The sequence below is a fragment of the Malus domestica genome, chromosome 16 (assembly GCF_042453785.1).
Source record: "Malus domestica chromosome 16, GDT2T_hap1".
NCBI classification, from domain to species: Eukaryota; Viridiplantae; Streptophyta; class Magnoliopsida; order Rosales; family Rosaceae; genus Malus; species Malus domestica.
Window position 1 is genome coordinate 8,133,078 of NC_091676.1, and position 19,875 is coordinate 8,152,952.

Sequence of the window (19,875 nt, forward strand, 5' to 3'; positions counted from 1 at the left end):
CACAACATAGCCATTTGTGTAGAAACCATAACTACGTACGGTTCTATAGGCGCACTCCCATACATGCAAAATTTTATAACGTAAAAATCATGCTAGGTTTTTATATAGCATGGGCCCAGCTATGAGAGGGTGAGCTTTCTCTAAGGTGATGCCAAACTTCTCTTCCATATTCAAGGTCTCTGGAACAATTCCATTTTCAAGCTTCCAATCATCAAACGACTTAATAAGCGAGCCCAACATCAAATTCAACATTCTCATTGCCAATGGCAATCCAGGACATATTATCCTCCCACCACCAAACGGCATAAGCTCAAAATTTTTCCCTAAAACATCAATTTCCGAATCCAAAAACCTCTCCGGCATAAACGAGTTTGGATCGTCCCAAATGTTGGGGTCTCTCCCTATGGCCCATGCATTGACCAATACTTGTGCATCCTTTGGTACAATGTACCTGCAGATTTCAACATCGATTTCAGCTTTTCGAGGAAGTAGAAATGGAACCACTGGGTGCAATCTGAAGGTTTCTTTGATTACAGCTTGTAAGTAAGGGAGTCAAGCAATGTGTGATTCCTCAACTGGCTTTCCTTTGCCGATGATTTGCTTCAGCTCTGCTTGTGCTTGTGATAGTTTTTCCGGATTGCGGAGTAGCTCAGCCATTGCCCATTCCAATGTGCCTGAAGTTGTATTTGTGGCTGCACTAAACATATCCTATTTAAAAGACCAAATGACTAATTAGTCTGAAATTTTAATATATCAAAATGACAAGAGTAGAAGAAAAGTTGATTACAAACTATTATTCTTATTCACCACTAATTAGTAGTGACGTTCTTCTTCACTTGTAAGTGAAATGTCTTAAGTTTAAATATCAAAAATAGCGAATTTGTTACTGTGGAGCCAAAAATATTCACAAGGCGACACGTGGGTTTTTTGGACAAAAAGGACAAAAATACCCTCGAGGCATACCGGGTCTCCTACACGCGAGCAGTGGAGAATCATCCATCGACCAAGTCAGAAGTACCCAAAATGGGTAACAATTCAAAACCTATTTCATATATGTTTTACCTCATTTTTTCCTTATTCAATTAGCCATTTATTTCAAACATTCCATAACATCCTCAACCAATTAATATAATCAATATATTAAAGGCTAATTACATCACCAAATCACCCCAAAATCACACCAAGGGCCGGCCATTCCCATCCAAAAAGAGCCTATCATATTCTCTACCTTTTCCACCATTTTCCCTTTTTAATTACACTAATTAGCTAGCCAATTAAACCCATAACCATCAAAACATTCCTTTATGTTTAAATTAGCCAATTAATCATAATAAATTGGCTAATTAAACCTAAAAACCCTAACCACCTCCTAACTCTATAAATAGGCACCTATTCTCACCAAAAAATCAATTCCAACACTTTGGCAAAAATCCCAAAATTCTCTAAACACTATTTCTCTCTAAATTCTAACTTTGGCATCGGAGGTTCTTCGGCCAAAGCCCCCCCCATTCATCGTGGGCGCGTGAGGCTCTTGGCCTTAACCTAAGGTGTTAATTGTTTTGTAGGTGCAAAATCGTCCAAGATCGAGGAGGAAGAAATTTGCATCCACAAATTGGTGCTTTTATTGAGAGCTGAAATCCATACTCGTAGAAGACTCTCGCACAAAAAGGTTTTTTCTTTATTTTCTAGTCCATTTGAATATTTTTCATACGTTCTTATTATTAGAATTTTTTACTTGCAAAGGTTCTTTGATAAAACGTATAAGCAAAATATAATGGCTAGAAATTTAGAAAATTCCACAAGTGAAAATTCTAATGTTCAAGAAATGGGATTGCGGAGATCCGTGAGGTTAAATGCGACAATAAGGGGAGCGGCATCATCATCACGAGCTTCCACCATGGGAACCACCGTGGTGGCTACCTCGGTAGCCACCCGCGGCGAGGTCCATGGTGCCTTCACCACGGCCACCATGGGAACCACCGCGGTGGCTACTTCGGTAGCCACTCGTGGCAAGGTCCATGGAGCCTTCACCACGGCCCGGAGATCCGTGAGGCAAAATGCGACAATAAGGGGAGCGGCATCACCACCACGAGTTTCCACCATGGGAACCACCGCGGTGGCTACCTCGGTAGCCACCCACGGCGAGGTCCATGGTGCCTTCACCACGGCCACCATGGGAACCACCGCGGTGGCTACTTCGGTAGCCACTCGTGGCGAGGTCCATGGAGCCTTCACCACGGCCCGAGCCGTGCCATCCAAGGCTCACGGTGCCAAGACCACAATCCAAACCGTGCCATCCAAGTTTACGTGGACCCAAGCCCAAGCCTCGCATTCACATGCACCGCGCATTGAGCAGCCCACTCCCGTGGCCCAGCCTGCTCTCGTGACCCAGCCTGCTCCTGACGAGCAGCCCACTCCCGTGGTCCAGCCTGCTCCCGACGAGCAGCCCACTCTCGTGGTCCAGCCTGCTTCCGTCGAGCAGCCCAATCCCGTGGCCCAGCCTGCTCCCGCCAAGCAACTTGCTCTCGCGGCCCAGCCTGCTCCCGCCAAGCAACTTGCTCTCGCAGCCCAGCCTGCTCCTGCCAAGCAGCTTGCTCTCGTGACCCAGCCTGCTCCCGACGAGCAGCCCACTCCCGTGGTCCAGCCTGTTTCCATCAAGCAGCCCACTCCCGTGGCCCAGCCTGCTCCTGCCAAGCAGCTTGCTCTCGTGACCCAGCCTGCTCCCGACGAGCAGCCCACTCCCGTGGTCCAGCTTGTTTCCATCAAGCAGCCCATTCCCGTGGCCCAGCCTGCTCCTGCCAAGCAGCCTGTTCTCGTGACCCAACCTGCTCCCGACGAGCAGCCCACTCTCGTGGTCCAGCCTGCTTCCGTCAAGCAGCCGACTCCCATGGCCCAACCTGCTTCCGTCGAGCAGCCCATTCCCGTGGCCCAGCCTGCTCCTGCCAAGCAGCCTGCTTTCATGACCCAGCCTGCTCCCGACGAGCAGCCCACTCTCACTGCCTATCCTGCTCCAGTGGCTTTCCAAGCAGCCCAAGTCGGCCCAAGACTATCTCAACCATCCGGACCTACCATCGAACCGGGGGCATTCTCACCACATTTTTTCGCGGGTTTGACATTTCCCAACTCAAATCTCGCGCCCGAAGTCTACCACCCTTTCACTGCCCAAGGAGGCGCATTCATTCCAAGCTCTTCCAATCCAAATGGCGAACAACACTTGTCTCGACAAGTCATAGAGTTGACGAGCGCCCTTGCACAACAGACAACCTTGGTGAATCAACTTTTGCAACACATTGGGATCTAACGTGCCCCGGACGAGGTATCCCGAAGTAGGACAAGGGCAGACGGACATTTCCAGCAGCGTCCCGGCAAGCAGCCACGAGCCGAACGTTTGGGCAGTGTACATTCCCGTCTTAGAGCGCGAAGGAGCATGCACTCTCGACTAGGCCCACGGAGGAGCATACATTCACGGTTGGGGTTATACTCCGATAGTCAACATGAACAACCTTCCGGGCAAAATGTCTATTCGCAGCTAAGCCCACAATGAGCGTCATCCACCTCACATCAGAGTAGGCAGCACGACGGACGGAGAGAAGCAGTCACTCAATCCAGCTCAAGTTCAACCAGCAGCATGCGAAGAACTCGCTCGCCTACTAGGAACGCATCACATGCACTGCATCCGCGTCATAGACGAGCCAAACACATGGAAAAGCAGCCTAGACCAGCAAGTCATGACTGGGGGCAGCCGAGAGCTCCGCTACCCCAACAAAGGCAAATTCAGGAAGAAGTAGAGAGACTCTTGACCAAGCGATTGCATGATTTCCAACGCAACGAGGTCACCGACGAGGCACTACGACGGAACATAACCAACATAAACAGGTCACCCTTCACGGAGGATATTGAGCAGGCAGAGCCTCTACGCGAGTTCAGCATGCCACATTTCACATCTTTCAAAGGGGATGAAGACCCGGAGAGACACTTAAAACGTTACCAAAGTGCAATGATCCTTTATCGAAACAACGATGATCTCATGTGCAAGATATTCGCCACCACTCTACAAGGCGAGGCACAAGATTGGTTCTACACCCTGCCGCCACAATCCATCCGGAATTTCTACGAACTTTCTTTGGTTTTCACCAAAGAATATTCATCCTATCGCTCGATCAAAAAGAAGTCTGACCATTTGTTCGACGTCAAGAAGAACCCAAAGGAGTCGCTTCGCGACTATGTGAGGAGGTTCAAAGTAGAGAAGGCAAAAATAGTCGGATGCAACAACTCGATAACTAGAGCAGCCTTCCAAAAAGGACTTCCAGCAGATCACCCGCTATTCGGAAAATTGATCATGAAAGAAGATCTAACTCTGGCAGACTCTTTTGCTTTAGCAGAGAAGCATGCACTTTGGGATGAGGCTCGCCAATGCACATTCAAGGACTTGAAGAAGTACCCGACATCACCTCCCTAGAAGCAGCGGAGGACTTATTCGCATGTTTGACGGTATCTAAAGTAGCAATAAGCTCTACCATCATGCGAGAAGAGCTGGGGGCCCGACTACCTGTATTCTACAGTTACCTGCAGTCATCATCATGACGCACTATTTCGCCGAATCCAAACCGGCGACGATAAAGGCGTAGACCCTGGCAGATGCAAAGTTTTTTTACGAACGTAACAACTCGGCCCAACGATGCCCCGAAGGCAGTCGATCACACTTTAGCCGTACATATTCCCTCAATGAAGATTTCTGGAATTCGCATGTCAACGGCGCATCCAACTACAAAGGCTCGCGAGCAGCCGTGGTTCGTGGCAACCGACTACTTCACCAAATAGGTGGAAGCAGAGCCCATGACGACCACGATTCAGACGGACATATAGCGCTTCATATGGAGGAACATCATGTACTGATTTGGCATCCCTTAATCCATCGTCACCAACAACGGCCTGTAATTCGTGGGCAAAGATTTGACGAAGTTATTCCAAAAATATGGCATCAAGCAGCATATGTCCATGTCGAGATATCCTTAAGGCAATAGGCAAGCCGAAACATCAAAAAAGATGGATCTCATCTAGGAAGGTCTGTACAAGCTCAGCAGAATAGGCGGCAAAAGTAATTATACCCCCGCTACCATGAAACGATAAAAAGATCGAAAAGTAGTAGAGCGCCTACAATCTGAAGAAGTACCATGTGTGACCTCCGACTACATCAAAGCCCGAAGACTTAAGAAGCTCGACGGGCACCACCTCACAAGTCGAGGACTATCCAGTTGTTATGCAGTTCCTACCTTACAGCTAAGTTCTCGTTCGTTTCACTCGTTTTTCAATGAGGAATTCAGAAGTAATCACAACTTGGCTCGGCTGCATGCTTACAACAAGTGATCACTCCAGCACTTCAAAAGAAGACTGTGCCCTTCTTAGGGACCCATCGCAGGAATTGCGCCCCCCGAGGGACCAACCATGCTCTCCAGTGCGAGAGGGTAAACTAATTGCTCTCCAGTGCGAGAGGGTAAACCAATTCCCCGACACCCATATGGGTCAGCTCTCCAAGACGGGAGGATAAACTTTACACTCCGAATATCCAGACGTGGATGAGCCTGGCTGCCCTAGTATAACTAGATGCACGATGGCTTGCGCCGGGATTCCTAGAAGTAGCCGCAATGGTCTTTTTCAAGGCTTAGCTAACTGAAGGATTTTGGGTCTCTTGGCCTAATCCGTGGGGAACCGGGCCCTAGAGACGGAGATGGCACATTACGCAGTACATCCGATGGACGGCTGCCCTGGAATCCTAAAGCTGCTACCGAGTGCACTAAGGTAGCCTACGGATTCCGGAAGACTGCCTACGGCTTGCCCTTCGAGCAGTAAAGCCACGCTAGACTTATACAACCGCACATTCTTGTGAAAGGTTAAACAAGCTAGCGCGCATATACGAAGTTTTATCCACTGCCGACATGCTACGTAGTCGATAAGCTTCACCTCTGCTAAGCGCGGAACAACCTACACCAAGTCCTAAAGTGTTGTGATACTTGCTACGCAACCTACGGAATTGAAGAAAGTCAAGGTTAACAGCCTAGTGGTTACGCGGACTTGTCTTCTTCTGTAAGTAAGGCATTCGGCTGCCAACCCTATGGCTAACAACTTTGCAAAGTTCTACACCAACACATACAGCTGCATAGGCTACGCGAGCTTGTCTGCTTATAAAAAAGTAGCATGCCTGCCACTGGTCTATCAAGTCTAAAGGTTAGGGCATGAACAAAAGAAGTGAAGATGAAGAAAAACGAAGGAAAACATGTTTATAAACAACTAGCAAAGGCTGAATGAGTTCAAGCAAAACAAGATTTACAAGGAAAAACAAAGAAAATCCTAAAGGCTACCTAAAATACTACACTACAGCAGCTTGGACATCCCACGACTACTCGGTCGCCACACCTTCAACAGCCGTAACACTCTTAGCAACGGCATCATCCGGCGCTTCACCCCCGGCTGCCCCAGTCTGGGCACTAACTTCTCCAACTACTTCACCAATGGAAGCCTTAAAAGTAAAAGCAAGCAAGTCTTTCGGAGAAATAGAGAAGGTCTTAAAACCTCAAACCCATCATTCTCACCCTTCAGCTGCTCATTCTTCTTAAGCAGACTAACACAGACGCGCTGCAGCTCATCCACTCCCTTCTTAGCATAAGCAGCGAAACGAAGCTCAGAAATTGCAAGCTTAAGATCTTGAATATGAGGCGAATCAATCTCAACAGCAAAGGGAGCAGGCTTTGGCGCCACTTTAGCAGCAGAGTCCACCTTACCACTCTTCATAATAGCAAGTCTCTACAAAGATGAACCGGACTTGGCTCCCAAAGAACGTCCTGGTACAGACTTCGGCACTGGGGGCATGATAAAACCTTTACGCTGAGCAATCTTATCCACAATTGTACTAGCCATTCTCAACATGGAAGACGCCACATGCTCAGATCTAGCAGCCTTATTTTTCTTCCCATTAGAAGAAGTCATGTCAATCACATACCTCTCGGTAGCAAGCGGACCTTCATGAGCAGCAGAAGAAGTCTTCAGTTTTTTCTTAACTAGGCATCTCATGAGCAGGCGGGGAAGATCTCTTCTTTCCATCTTCATTCATAGTAAGCTCCACGACAGCGATCAGACGAGCCAATGCATCCGCCTTGATCCTCTTTACCTCATCTTTCTGGAGCAGCCCACCTTTCTTTCAACAAAGAAGACTAAGCAGCCAACGACATTCATGGTACTCAGCAAGGGAGCTCAACCCAGCATTCCAGCAGGCAGAAGGCCTGCATGCCCAACATTCCAGCAGCCCATGAGACCCGCAATCTCCTTATTTCTCTCAATCGCCAGCCTGGCCCGAGTCAGGTCCAAGAGCCCAAAGGACATGAGCCATGCGGCTCGCCTAACACTGTGCCCTAGCGCCACAATCCTCGACCCCAGCTGCACAAGCTGCCCTTGGCTCAAGCCAAGCCAAGCTGCCCAAGCAGTGGTCCCTGCCACGACATCTCCTCAGCTCATGCCGAGCCAGCTCCTGGCCCCTGCCAGCCGACGTGCCGCACCACCCCGACGACTACCCCGCAATAGCACTATCCAAGAATAAGGCAAGAAAAATTAAATTTTTCTTACATTGGTGCGGCACTAGGAAGATGAAGAAAGCAACGAAAGACGGTCCTTTGCACGGGCAAGATGTATAAGATTGCTAGAGGAGGGGGAACAAATATCCTCTAAGCTATCTCTCTCTTGTAGGGTAGAATAAATCGCTCTCCAAAGTTGATTTAATAACCCACTTAAGGTGGACTTAAATAGGCTTTGAGAGAAATTTATTTCCCTTTCCTAGAAGGATCTAATTTCCTATTAAAGATAGAATCTACATCAAAATAGGAAGCAGTCCTAAGTTTCCTAAAGCAAGAAAATCTCTACACCTGCCGCCCTTTTCTGCGAGCAGCCCAACAGGTGTGGGGGCATTTGTGGAGCCAAAAATATTCACAAGGCGACACGTGGGTTTTTTGGACAAAAAGGACAAAAATACCCTCGAGGCATACCGGGTCTCCTACACGCGAGCAGTGGAGAATCATCCATCAACCAAGTCAGAAGTACCCAAAATGGGTAACAATTCAAAACCTATTTCATATATGTTTTTACCTCATTTTTTCCTTATTCAATTAGCCATTTATTTCAAACATTCCATAACATCATCAACCAATTAATATAATCAATATATTAAAGGCTAATTACATCACCAAATCAACCGAAAATCACACCAAGGGCCGGCCATTCCCATCCAAAAAGAGCCTATCATATTCTCCACATTTTCCACCATTTTCCCTTTTTAATTACACTAATTAGCTAGCCAATTAAACCCATAACCATCAAAACATTCCTTTATGTTTAAATTAGCCAATTAATCATAATAAATTGGCTAATTAAACCTAAAAACCCTAGCCACCTCCTAACTCTATAAATAGGCACCTATTCTCACCAAAAAATCAATTCCAACACTTTGGCAAAAATCCCAAAATTCTCTAAACACTCTTTCTCTCTAAATTCTAACTTTGTCATCGGAGATTCTTCGGCCAAAGCCCCCCCATTCATCGTGGGCACGTGAGACTCTTGGCCTTAACCTAAGGTGTTAATTGTTTTGTAGGTGCAAAATCGTCCAAGATCGAGGAGGAAGAAATTTGCATCCACAGTTACCAATTTATTCATTCTTTCGCATAGTGTAAATATATGATTGCATAAAAATATTTTCTTATTCCACTGACTAAAAGAAAGGAGTTTTTAAAAATTTTGATAAGACGCTACAAAGGGACATGAAAGCAATTTTAATCATTATTATACTCCAACAAAAAATTAAACGAAGCTAATATGATGAATGAAAAAAAACTACTTATACTAACTCAAGTGACCATATGATTATTGGGGCCCTTAAACACCCACCCTCCACCTGCCCCCCTTTTATTAGATTATCTTTGACATGAATCATTACAAATCTGGCTAAAGCTAAAGTCAACGAGGGCACAATTGTTAAAAAATTAAACAATTGCGAAAAAATTAAAATCCCGAGCTCAAGGATAGGGTTATCCTAGAAAAACTTCACTTGTTATATAACTATTATAATATTGAAAGATATAATTCATTCATTAAATTTTAGTGCTCTCAATTATCCTTCCTTTTAAATACGAAAGGTTCCCAACAAAGCGTTTTATAAAGTCCTTCACCCTCTCAAGAATAATAGGCAATAACAGAGAGCCCTCGTGAAGTGTCAATTGTTTATGTACACCTCAAGTGATGCACATGATGGCCAGTTTAGAAGGTACATATAGCGACACAACTCATAATTAACAAACAAGTAAAAGACCAGCAACAAAAAAAATTAATGATCGAAGAAAACCTAGCTACTTTTTAATTCATCAAATCAAGAACAATAAATAGTAGGAACCAACCAGAAACAAATGCTCAGTTTCAGCCATGTCCATGTCCTCGCTTTTCTCTTCATTGAAGTTTATAAGTGTATCCAACATATCTTTAGTTGTGACTCAAGATGTCCATGCAACCATTAGACCTAGTGAATAATAGAGGGTATAAATTGAGATCCTCTTTGGAATGGAAAAACAAAAGACTTCAGCTAGAGAGATCATCTTTCTTTACATAAATTATTTATAATCAATTAAGTAATCAACTGCTGCATAATTTCATAGCATTAATATGCCCGAAATGAAAAAACTCTGGCTTATGTCAAGCAATATTTTTTTAAACATATTACTTGACTCTTCCTTTTGTTTGTTTAGTCTGGATTATATCATTAGTAAAAAGGAAAAAAGAGTCCCACCAATTTTTTTTTTTAAATTCTCATGCATATATATATGTAATTGAAATGCTTTGCTCTGATCTTTCAAACACTATCTCTAAGACACTCAGGGTGCCTTTGTTTGCAGTCACTAGCATTCATTAGATTGGACTGGACTAAGTGGCAGTTTAGTCCCGCATTTGATACAAACTGAGACAAGTTTTAATGAGATTCACCCCGACTAAACGAGACTAAGCACTTCACTAAGGGGGCGTTTGTTGCGCCGGACTATCTCGGACTGGACTAGCTTCAAGGACTAAGTTGGACTGGCTTAGACTAGACTAAGTTGGACTAACTTAGTGAAGCGTTTGGTGCAGTGTTGGACTAAGAAGCTGGATAATAATAAATTCTAATATTATATTATTTAATATATAAATTATTAATATTTTATTATGATCTAAGTGACCGGAGATGACGAGGAGTCTATCGGGAGTGGTTGCTGAGCATGACGAGGATGAGAGAGGATAGTCTTAGCTAGTCCCATGGTTATTGGGGGGTCTCGCTAAGACCTCTTAGTGAAGGATTTTGTCCATGCTAATCCCCTTTAGTTTCATTAATGTTAGTCCCAGCATGGAACAAACACGGTATTGGACTAACAGCTAGTCCTGTCCAGTCTAATCCCACTTAGTGAGGGCAAACAAAGGCCCCCTAAAGGTCTTAGCAAGACCCCCTGAAATTGGGCGGACTGCAAAGCCCAACTCCTCCCTGCTTCGTCCCTCCTCGCTTTGCCCTGCCATCAACTTGTTCCTCGCAAGATTCGAAACCCAGGTTCCATACACAAACTCTGCTCTGCTTCGCCCCTCTCATCTACCATTTTCAAACCCAGATCCCGCAAAATTCGAAACAAAGAGGCAAAAAATTCTGCAATATTTTCATTTTCAAAACTAGATCCAAAAAAAAAAAAAATTATAAACAAAAAAAGCAAAAAAAAAAAAAAAAAAAAAAAATCGATGTGCGTTTGAAACGCACAACAGTCGCTCTAATCACACTGCACCTAGTCTAGACTCGCTGATCGCAAACCTTCTCCATTGAAGCTTGAGAAGCAAACCCATGAATACCCAGATGACCCAGACTCTGATTTGGATTTTGATTTGCCAATTGGGTCCTAGACAAATTAGGAAGAAAATAGAGAGATGAACGGAGAGAAATAGGAACAAAAGGATGGGGATGAAAAGGAAGAGGGTCGAAGAAAAAAGATGGAGAGAGATGAAGAAAAATTACAAAGAACCTGAGGAAGAGGGACGGAGCAAAATTAGGAAGAAAAATGAAGATTAGAGGAAAAGAAATAGGAATGGAGATGGGTGGTTTCTAGAATGAAAAAAAAAAAGACAGTGGTAGTAATAAAATATTACAAAATATGGATTAAATAATATAAAATATTAATAAAATGTGAATTAAAAAAATACAATAATAGAATTTGTTATTGTCCAGTTTTTTAGTCCAATTTAATATAGTCTAAGCTAGTCCACTTTAATTTCTAAAACTAGTCCAGTGCAACAAACGCACTCTTTAATTTATTAGAGTTCACAACAGTCATTTTTTGTAGAAGCCATAACTACGTCTGGTTCTCCTATAGGCCCACTCCCATTCAGACAACAAATCAAAGACTCGTTTAGGTGAGATTTGATTTACAGATCTCCTCCAACCGGGTGAAGACTATATATTAATGTGTGAATTGCTAATTTAGTTCTTGAATTACTACTTGAGTGAAATTTAGATCCCTAGACTATTATTTAGAAAAAATCAGTCATTGATTTATAAAAATCTATCAATTACATCCTTAATATTAAATTCAAAGCTACAATATTTAATTTTTCGTCAATTTAAGTCACGTTACTCGCATGTGATACATATTGAAGGCTAGATTGGTATTTTTTTCAAAAAGAAATATTGTATATGGAGTTAACTTTGAAGGGTAAATTAGGCATGAAATGTTAAAGGCTTATAGCGAGAATATGATGGTATTACACCATAAAGTGTGTTAATTGACTTAAGTTGTTGAAAAATTGGATAAATAGCTTTAAATATAAAAGTATGGATGAAATTAATAATTTTTAATGAATTTAAAGACTTATTTTGCTGAAAAAATAATTAGTAAATTACATTTTACCCCATCAAGTATGAAATCAATTACAACCTCGTACATCTTTAAAATATTTTAATTTAATACATTTAGTTATATTTTCTTTTCAGTTTTATACATCTGTTAAAAAATCTATTAAGTTAACCGTTAAGCGATGACGTGGCAAATATAAGGTTTATATTTATGCTGTCATGGTTGTCAACTTTGCATCATGTGAATAAAAAATAATAAAAAATGGATTATTTAATAAAAAATAAATTTATATTATAATTAAAAACAAAACAAAAATTGAAAAGGAGATCTGGGCAATCACCCTCTTGCGTCGTCAATCACCCTCTTCCTCCTCCAGCACCAGCACCGACCCACCTACGAAACCCTAGTCGTAAAGAGAAACGCGCACAGCTTCCATCTCTCTATCGGCATAGCCCTATCTACGATCAGCCATGGGAAAATTTCAAGGATCGTTCGCACATGCCTTCATCCCTTCACGCAAGGACCTGCAACCAGATCTCGACCCGCTACTGAAACCCAGACCATATATCTGATTGAAACCCAAACCACCGCCGCACCTGATCGATTCTGAACCACCGCCACGATATTAGACCCGATGAACCACAAAGTGTTATGACCCAAATTATTACTGAGGTTTTATGCTTTATTACTGTGAGGAATTGTTAATATGCCAGCTGGCATTTAAAAGTGTAGAGGTTTTATAAAAGGAGCCCCAGCTCCCCCAAATGTATCAGATCATAATTTACAACAAAGAAATTAAATACAAAAATATTTGGAGCTCTGCTCATTCATCTCTCCTTCCCTCTTCTTCCATAGCTTTCTTGTGCTACTTGCAGGTTGATTAAGGGAATTGAGAATTGGGTTGTATCAATGGTATCATCCTTCTCGAATCCTGGTTTCCCTCCTGTGGACGCCCACCCGACCCGTCTTCCTGCCATGGATGCACGTCTCTCCGCTGCAATCGACTCATTTGAAGCTTCGATGCGTGCTGCGCTCCGTGATGCAATTCGCGAAGCTTTGGATTCTGCATTCGCAAATCTCACGACGAATTTCAGCCGTGATTGGGCCTTGCTCCGCCGCGACTCGGCTCTCAGAGCTGCGGGAGTTGCTGATCCAGTCCCGACGATTTCCGATCACACGCAATCAATCGATCTCGGTCATCCCGGACTTCAAGGAGACGATAATCCGCCGAGACTTCCATCTCCAATCGAAGTCCATTCCGTTCCGCCGTTGTTTTCGTCATCACCATTGTTGCGAGAAATCGCAGTTCCGTCCGTCAAACCACAGTTGAACTCGAACGCTTCAATGGCAGCTCACACCAACAATAGCACACCATTTTCGCGCAACCAGGAAGCTCCAACAACTGTGCAGGGTTTTGGGATCCACGACGGGGACGGCAGCCCACAGCGAATTCAGTGTCCGCAACGAATTGAATTTCCTCGACTCAACGATGATCCATTCTCCTGGAGCTTCAACCCACATACTATATGTCTCTATATGTTGCCATTAACGCATACAAACACCACGAAGCGTCGACACGAGGTATTGACATCCTTGCTTTCCAATTCTACAAATCGGAAGGACAAATGGTATTGGGCTTTGCAGGTTATTCTGGCATATTATACTGGTGTTATTGTGATAATGTATGACGACTTCTTAACTGATAAATGTGGATGGGGTAATTGGTACCTTGTGGGACAATTTGTGAAGAAGAATTTTTATGCACTGCAACTGTTTGATCGTCTGTCTAAGAGAGGGAGTGCAAATGTACATGTGCTTTATGTGGCCTCTTTAGATATGCATGATTTAGAAGCTAGCCCTAAACTGGATGGTAGTAGCAGCAAGCCAAGGGTTAAAGAAGTGTCTTCTAAAGAAAAAGATAATGTGTCTCACATTGAGATTAAGATTACTGAATACCATAGCTCCGATGAAAAATGTGTTCTGAGGTATCTTAATCTTTCAGACAACGCCATGGGCAACTATGGTGTCAATGCATTTGAGTCACTTCTTAGTTCACAAAACAATTTGAGAGAACTTTATTTGATGAATATGGCAAGGCTCAATATGTGTCATAACATGAGGGAGTGGCACTGCGATGCTATTAGGAAGATCAAATGGCTGAATGAGAATGAGATTTTTGTTATGATCAATACCGAAGGACAAGCAAACTATGAAGGTTTTTTTTATTGTATCAAATATGGTGAGGAGCTCACTTTTAAGCTGTTGCTCTATTTCCAAGCTGTCAAGGCAAAAAGTCTTGGGTTTACTAAACTTGGGTCACCAAAAGAGGCTAAGAAGGTTGTTGGGAACATGAATGATGTTACTGCTAGTGCCAAACAGCTAAAGGAGATGGAACAAGGCTTGACCAGTTTGATAGTTTTGGGAAATAGGCGATTGTCTGATCTTATTGCACAGCTGCAGGATATATTGGAGGGTGTAAATGAAGCTGATATCTTGCCGGAGAAGTTTGATAATGCAGTTATTAAAGCTCAGATTCCACAATTGGCTCGAGAAATCAGGGAGTTAACCTCATCTCGACCTGTAACCATCTACAATGAGAATTCTTCCTCTAGTGGGAATTATGCTTCATATTTAGTTCCACTTGCTGCACTTGCTGCAATGGGCTATTGTTACATGTGGTGGAGAGATTGGTCATTTTCAGATGTGATGTATGTGACAAGGCATAATATGGCAAATGTTGTTGAAGCTCTAATTAGAGAGGTAGCTAGCAAGAGCAATAACTTTGCTGGGAACGGAACAACAAATACATTGAAGATGAGTGAATGCGCTATGGGCACCTATTTAGATTTAGTATGCTCTCTTAGTCACCTGGAAAGCAATTTTGGTGGTGCCTTAGTTATTGATTTACATGTTGAGTTCTCTCTGTTTTTCACTTGTAACCCTGACTGTCGGCTTTTATGGGATCCAGGAGATGCAATGGCTAAAACTGTTAAGATGATACTCTATTTTAAAAATGTCAAGGCAGAGTGGCTTAACAGGGTTACAAAAATAACCAAGTTTGGTAGTTTTATGGTACAATTGGATAGAAGTGTTGAAGCTTTGAATAAGGGAAAAAAGCAAAAAACTGGAGATGGTGGATATGGTGATGAGATGAAGAGATTGCATGATTTAAGCGTGAACAAGGCTGTGGATATGGCGACTAGGTTCGAAAGTGCATTGGTAGGACATGTTAACAATATAATTTGTAGTACTACTGTAAGATTGGAGAGACTTCACTCCGATGATTGGTGATGTTCTGCTATATCTCAACTGCTGATGATTGGTAAATCCATCCTATCTAGTTCAAACAAAACTCAGGAAGCAAATGTGGATGCTGTTTTGGGAACCGGTGATCCGAGTCTACTAGTTGAGAACACTTCAGTTGAGCAGCTTGGTTTCGTCAGAAAGGTGACAATCTTTAAGGACTCCACTTCCATTATTGGTGATGCAGCATCAAAAGATGGGTTGCAAGTCCATGGTGTGTCTCCATTTGACATTATGGGCAGAAATCTTTTCTGGGAAAAGCAACTGCAAAGGCTGCAAATGGGAGCTGTCACAAGAAAGTTCATGGTGGTTAATTTCAGTTCTGGTTTTGATGAATCTTCATATCTCTCTCGGGTTGAAAATTTTGAGGAGATGTCACAAGAAAATTATGGAGAGGCTACAGGAAACAAGAACTCACTCACTCAGTTCAAGCGAGCTGCCATACCTGGAAGGATTATAATGATTTCAAAGTCAAGTTCTACAATTCCATTTTTAAGCCTTGAGGACAAGGCTAATTTTCAAGGGGGAAGTATTGTTATGACCCAAATTATTACTGAGGTTTTATGCTTTATTACTGTGAGGAATTGTTAATATGCCAGCTGGCATTTAAAAGTGTAGAGGTTTTATAAAAGGAGTCCCAGCTCCCCCAAATGTATCAGATCATAATTTACAACAAAGAAATTAAATACAAAAATATTTGGAGCTCTGCTCCTTCATCTCTCCTTCCCTCTTCTTCCATAGCTTTCTTGTGCTACTTGCAGGTTGATTAAGGGAATTGAGAATTGGGTTGTATCACAAAGACCTGCCATTTGATTATCGCGATGACCTCTGCTGCAATTTGTTTGAACCACCGCGCCCAGACCCTTGCATCCACAAGCCCGACCTGCTTGCCTCGAGCATATGTGACCAAAAAGCCGGTACCCTTACCATATTTGTACTGCACCTGCATCCACTACCACCATCTAGCGCCTGTCTCAAGCCAAATCCTCATTTATTTTCTATTTTAGTAGTGAAATGGGGCTTCAAGTCCAGATCCTATTTCATCAATTTTAAAGGAGTTGAAATGAAATTTTCAAAATCTTTTCAATTTTTTAAATTTGCAAATCAAAGGTGTTGATGCACAAAACCGGATGGTCTTGGTACAACGTAAATCCGACCGTGAATCTGCATGAAATGTAAATGACACAAGAGTTATCGTGGTTCACCCCAAGGTTTGGGCTACGTCCACACTGATTGTATTGTATTTCTCTGCTGAAGAGGGAGAGAGAGCTTAGAGCTTAGGGGATGTGAGGAGGCTTTGAGAGGGGGTGAGAGGCTTCAGAAATGGCCTCTGAGGGTGAGAATGAGTCCCTCCAATTGTGAGGGTGAGGGGTCCTTTTATAGAATAAGGACTCCTCACTTATTACATATTTGCCCCTTCTTTTATCCCATAATTACATTTAAGTCCCCTGAGTATTTGTACGAGATCTAAATACGAGGCCCTAAATATGGTATAAACAGTAGTCCCCCAAGTCTTCAGTCAAGAGAGTCTTTTGGCTGGAGACTTGAAATTCAGTCCATGTGTGGGCCGAAGTAACTAGATGTCGTCTAGAACTGATGCTCGATATGAGGCGGTGCCCAATCTGAAATGATGTTCAACTAGAAGTAGCACATGTTGTGAGGCCGCTTTGCTTGTAGCTTGTGTTGCCTTGGTTGGCTCGGCTTGTGGTGTTGAAGGTGAAGGAGTCCCTTTTATAGGATAAGGGCTCACTCCTCAATACATAAGTGATGGGCTAGAGTCCCCCAAGTATTTTTCATGAGTGCTCTCTAAAAGTGAAGGAGTCCCTTTTATAGAATAAGGGCTCGCTCCTCAATACATAAGTGATGGGCTAGAGTCTCCGAAGTATTTTTTATGAGGCCCAGTTGAGGCCCAATATATGGTACATAATGTAGTCCCCCAAGTCTTCGGTCAATATAGTCTGTTGGCTGGAGACTTCAAATTGAATCCATGTATGGGCCGAAGTGGCGGTTGTTCGGAGGTGGTATTTATATACCCTGCACTGAAGCTTTGTAAGTGAAGCTTTGCAAGTGAAGCTTTGAAGCTAGAGCTCTGTAAATGAAGTCTTTGAAGCTAGAGCTCTGTAAATGAAGCTTTTAAAGCTAGAGCTTTTGTAAATGAAGCTTTTGAAGCTAGAGCTCTGTAAATGAAGTTCTTTGAAGCTAGAGCTCTGTAAATGAAGTCTTTGAAGCTAGAGCTCTGTAAATGAAGCTTTTAAAGCTAGAGCTTTTGTAAATGAAGCTTTTGAAGCTAGAGCTCTGTAAATGAAGTCTTTGAAGCTAGAGCTCTTGTAAATGAAGCTTTTGAAGCTGATTGACATGAGTGATGCTCATGAATGTTTATATTGATTGACATGAGTGATGCTCATGGATGTTGTCATGAGTGATGCTCATGAATGTTGACATGAATGATGGTCATGAATGTTTATGTATGATTGTCATGAGTGATGCTCATGAATGTTTATGTATGAATGACATGAGTAGTGTTCATGTATAATTTGGAGTACTAGGCGTACTTTTGATCGTCTGGTTGGAGCTATTTTGGCCTTTATGGGGCTTCGCCCTCCACATCACATTCCAGCCCATTTACTTTAGGCTTTGCCATTTTTTTTTTTTTTTTTTTTTTTTTTTTTTTTTTTTTTTTACCCTCTGATGGGGTTTATATATATTACCCTCTGATGGGGTTTATACAGATGTCTCCGAAAGATAATAAATTACATCATCAAAAGTAAATCACATTATTTTGATGGGATGTTTATTCCTCACTTTTAATTTCTTTTTGCTTTCTCTTTTCTGCTTCGCTTTTGCTTTCCCATGTGCTATCGCAGAGCAAAGCTTCCATTTTTTCTTTGTTTTTGCATGTGGGTGGTCGACATCGCGCCCTCTCTCTATATCTTCACCTGGTAGACAGAAGAAATCATAATAATAGAAAAATCTTTTGCTTTTCTCTTTTGCTTTCTGCTTTTGTTTTTTTGCTTTCTCTTTTGTTTTTTGATTTTCTGATCAAGTACCTGACAGCTTGAAATATATTGTAATCAAGTGACCAGGGAGTAGGACTAGTGGATCCCTCTTTTCTGTTTTTCTTTTCCTTTTGGCATATGGCAGACAAAAGGAATAGTAATAGACTTATTATTGAGAAAGCTTATCTTCTTCATGAGTGTTTCCACTGGTGGATGGTAGGTATTCGCAGGAGGTGGGATCCCCGCAACAGGTATCGATGGCGGTCCGTATAGACCCATCTCTGAGATTAATCAACTTTCTGATATCATCAATATACGCATCTGCACCGCGAGGAAACATGGTCCCGACACCAGGGAATCTAAACCGATCTTCTTCTCCACGGTCAAAATAGGAAATTAATTAAAAGGTCTATTTCCAGATCCTGATCCGAAGATCAACCTTGCACTTGGAGTTGGAAACGGCAGCCACCGACGGTCACTTACCTTTTGGTACAACCCCTTGATTCCTTGACCCGTGACTCTAATCCCCACTTTCTTGCTACTCAGCTTCCCAATCGACACCTTCACTTTGGTGTCTATCTGCAGCTTCAGCGCCACCTCGTTCTGCTTCTTCAGATCCGATCTCAGCAACTTCACCGACTCCATGTCGGGTTTTTGGCCTCCAACTAGGTAATAAGCTCCACCATCTCAGCCCGGGTCTCGCTGGTGGTGCTCAGCCCGTGATAATCTTCAAGGAGGCCATTGATCAGCCCCGACAATACCAGGAGCAACATAATTTGCAGTTCCCTAATCTGGGATTTGAGGAACATCTTCATCTTTCTTTTCACCGACCATGACAGCGAGGTCCATCCCACAAAAAAAATCAGGGATCCCAGTAGCGGCCTAAAGCCTCTCATTGAAATCGCCCTGCATATTCTCTGATATGAATGGCGTACGGTCCGAGAACTTCACCAGTGGCAGAATTTCCTAGATCAAGAAATGTAGCAACAACTGCTACTGTGTTGATCCAACAGATGCTTGTTTAAGTACCCTGAGACAGCTCGCGGCAATGGCGCGCTTCGACGGAGATGTGGCTTGTGAGACGAGCCGAAGCCAGGATGCTGTGCAATGGCATGCTGCCGAGGAGATTACGAAGCGGGGTGCGAGGGAGGGATGAGATCGATGGAGATGACCGTAATGTTAAAGCTGTTGCGGTTAAGATCAGAAACCTTGACAAGGATGACCCAGATCGTCACGCCATATCTTTGCTGGCTGGAAATTTAGGAATTGCGAATGGGGAAATTTGGGCTTGGGTGGAGCCTGTTGGAGCTGTTGCGGTTGACCTGGAAGGTTTCTTTTGGTAGGGACGAAACTGCAGCAGAGGAATAGTGGCGGTGGATCCATTTGGTTGTCTTCGTCTGGTGGTCCTCCACTGCCTCTACCTCTCTTGGAGGATTTTCCAGAGCCCCAATACCAATCCCTCATTCCCATAACAAGTAGAAAAAGGAGAAAAATGCTTTTGATTTTTCAACAATTTACCTGAGGTGGTACTCTCGATGTTGCACAGAGAGCAGGGAGAACTCTGTGTCTGTGTCTCTGTGGTTTTGCAGATCTACGGTGGTAAGATGATAAAAATGATAGAGAACCGACATGATTTTTTGTGTCGATTCCCACAGACGGCGCCAAATGTTGATGCACAAAAC

General features: G+C 43.1%; 1 pseudogene; it reads right to left on the reverse strand.

Annotated features, from left to right (window-relative positions):
• Window positions 1–87: 87 nt before the first annotated feature.
• On the reverse strand, window positions 88–10,890 carry LOC103431923 (geraniol 8-hydroxylase-like; annotated as a pseudogene).
• Between the last annotated feature and the right edge of the window lie 8,985 nt (window positions 10,891–19,875).